A 3,115-nucleotide genomic window follows, 5' to 3' on the forward strand; every position below is an offset into this window, starting at 1 on the left:
AATTTGGGTTTACAAGGAAAGCAAGGTTGGTTTAATATTTTAAAAATCAATGCAAATGAACATACTTATAAACTTTCAAATGTCAAAGATTAAATATAAAAAACTAAATAATTACTTCCATAGATACAGAAAAAGCACTCAACAAAATTTCACAACTATTTCTCTCTTTTGCCACAGAAATAGCTTATTGGAATATCCATCAAGAAATTATTTTTCCTCTATGAAAATGCCCAATACAATAAATGGGATCCAAGAAGCAAAATGACCAATAAAATAGAGTCTGAGGTCTTATAGACTTTAATACTATTTTGATAATAGATGACGTTCACCTGCCCAAATGAACCAAATTGTTACTCAGCCAAATAACCATAAAAATGTATTTATTGTCTTTCTATTAAGATAAAAAGCAGGCTTTCCATATCTGTGCCGTAGGGTCTACCCCAATACGTGATAAAATACTGAGCAAGTGAAACCCGGATAGATAGCTTCTGTGTTATTACCCGGCACCGAGTGAGTCAAACATCAGTTAGCAGCAGCTTGGGATACAGGGCTCACAGGTGGGCTGAGTGAAGGTTGTGAGGTTCACGGTTTCCAGGTCTGGGGTGAGCTGGGTAGAGTTGAGCAGGAAGCAGGTGGGTGCATAGGGTTGAGGAATGTGGCAGGGTGTGGGCAGCTGCCACAGCAGGTTGTCTCCAGTAACCAAACCATAGGTGAACAGGTGCTGGGCAGGCAGTCTCATGCCCAGAATTTGTCAGAGGAGCAGATGGTAGTGGCGGGGCTAGTGGGAGCACTGCAGAAGAGGGGAGCACAGCAAGCCATGGCATTGGGAACCTGGTTTGCTTTTGGTTTCTCGGAGGGAAAGATGAAACATCTAGGATGAAAAGTCTCCTCTCACTTTGGGGCTCTTTATATATCCCTTTCATCAGGTGTTGGTCCACCACAAGGCTTCCTCTCGTTTTTATTTATGCCACCGTTTTCCACTAAAATTCTTTAATCAATTTGGCATTTACTTGTCCGTTAAGAGTACCTGCCCTTATTAAAGTAATTGTGTTTTTTGACTCATTGACTTATTACTTTTTGTCATAAGATGATCACATTTTATATTCACAGGGTCCTGGAATGGCAAGTCTTACATGAATTATGGATAATTAGTCCAAAAAACAATTCAGCTATAGTTTCAGAGGCTAAATTCTTCTCATTTTTTTCTTCTTAGTTTTAAATAATATGCACATGATATGATTTTTAATGACTAATTTTAGAATATGCAACTCAAATGATTAATTGGGTCAACAAAGACATGTCTAGCTACAGATGAATGTTGCATATGACTATATGCATCTCAGATGTATTTGCCCTATTTACTGATGATATAATTCAATTTCTATTGAGCAAGCGAGGTGACAGCCAGAATGGAATAAGATGAAACACTTTTCACTATTTTTTAAGCTCACATCTATTTCTAATTAAAAAAAAACTCAGAAAATTACAGCCATAAAGGTACTTATTCAATCTGATAAAGAACACCTACAGAAAACCTACAGCTAATGTAATACTTAGTAGTAACGACTGAATGCATTTCCCCTATGATTCAAGAACAAGACAAGGATGTCTGCTCTCATGATGTCTAGTCAGCAGTATACTGGAGGTTCTGGCAGTGTTAGCAGTCAAGCAAAAGAGATAAAAGACATTTAGATTGAAAAGGAAGAAATAAAATTGCTTTATTGATTTATGATCATCCCTGTATATTATACAGAGTGAAGTAAGTCAGAAAGAGAAAGACAAATACTGTGTATTAACGCATATATATGGAATTTAGAAAACGGTGCCAACCATCCTACCTGCAGGGCAGCAAAGGAGACACAGATGTAAAGAACAGACTTTTGGATTCAGTGGGAGAAAGCGAGGGTGGGATGATTTGAGAGAATAGCCTTGAAACATGTACATTGCCATAAGTAAAATAGATGCATGAAGCAGGCACCCAAAGCTGGTGCTCTGGGACAACCCAGAGGGATATAATGAGAGGCAGGAGGGAGGAGGTTCAGGATGGGGGGATACATGTATACCTGTGGCTGATTCATGTCAATATATGGCAAAAAAAAATCACAATATTGTAAAGTAACTATCTTCCAATTAAGATATATTAATGAATAAAAAATCTTGATAGAATCTATTTTTAAAAAACTGCTAGAACTAATAAGTGAGTTTAGTAAGCTGCAGGATTTGAGGTCAACATACAGCTGTTAATTCTATTCCAATATACTAGCAATGAACAATAAGAAGTTGGAATTATTAAGATAATGTGTGTGGGTGTGGGTGTGTGCGCACGCATGCGTGCGCACGCTGTGTCATTCAGTCATGTCCGACTCTTTGTGACCCCATGACTATGGCCAAGCAGGATCCTCTATCCATGGAATTTTCCAGGCAAGAATACTGGAGCAGGTTGCCATTCCCCACTCCAGGAAATCTTCCTGATCCAGGGATCTAACCTAGGTCTCTTTCAACTCCTGCATTGGCAGGTGGATTCTTTACACCATACCACCTGGGAAGCCCATTAAGATAATACCATTTATAACAGCATCAAAAAATATAAAATACTTAGGGATAAATTTGACAAAAATGTCTAAGACTTACAACTTACAGCTATGAAACTTAACTCACACTTACAACTATGAAATACTGATGAAAGAAATTAAAGAATACCTAAATAAGTTGAGAGATATACCTTATTCATGGATCAGATGGCTCAATATTACTAAGATGTCAATTCTCTCCCAATTATTCTGTAGATTCAAAGAAATCCCAACAAAATTCCCAACAGCTTTGGTTGGATAGAAATTGACAGACTAATTCTAAAATTTATATGGAAATGCAAAGTACCTGGAATGGTCAAAACAAACTATGAAAAAAGGACAAAAGCTGGAGGCCCAACACTATCTGATCTCAAGGTTTCTTTTTTATTATGCTGTAGTAATCAAGACTGTATGGAACTGATATCAAGATAGAAAAATAGACCAATGAGCACAGTAAAGAACCCCAGAACAGACCCACACATTTATGGACAACTGATTTTTTTTGCAAAGATGTAAATGCAATTCTGTGGGAAAGAATAGCCTTT

At 37.4% G+C, this 3,115-nt stretch overlaps 1 pseudogene; it reads right to left on the minus strand.

Annotated features, from left to right (window-relative positions):
• Window positions 1-526: 526 nt before the first annotated feature.
• LOC145539807 (keratin-associated protein 3-3-like) lies at window positions 527-819 on the minus strand (annotated as a pseudogene).
• Window positions 820-3,115: the final 2,296 nt, after the last annotated feature.

This window comes from Giraffa tippelskirchi, chromosome 1 (assembly GCF_054371585.1).
Source record: "Giraffa tippelskirchi isolate mGirTip1 chromosome 1, T2T-mGirTip1v1.2.pri, whole genome shotgun sequence".
Taxonomy (NCBI): Eukaryota; Metazoa; Chordata; class Mammalia; order Artiodactyla; family Giraffidae; genus Giraffa; species Giraffa tippelskirchi.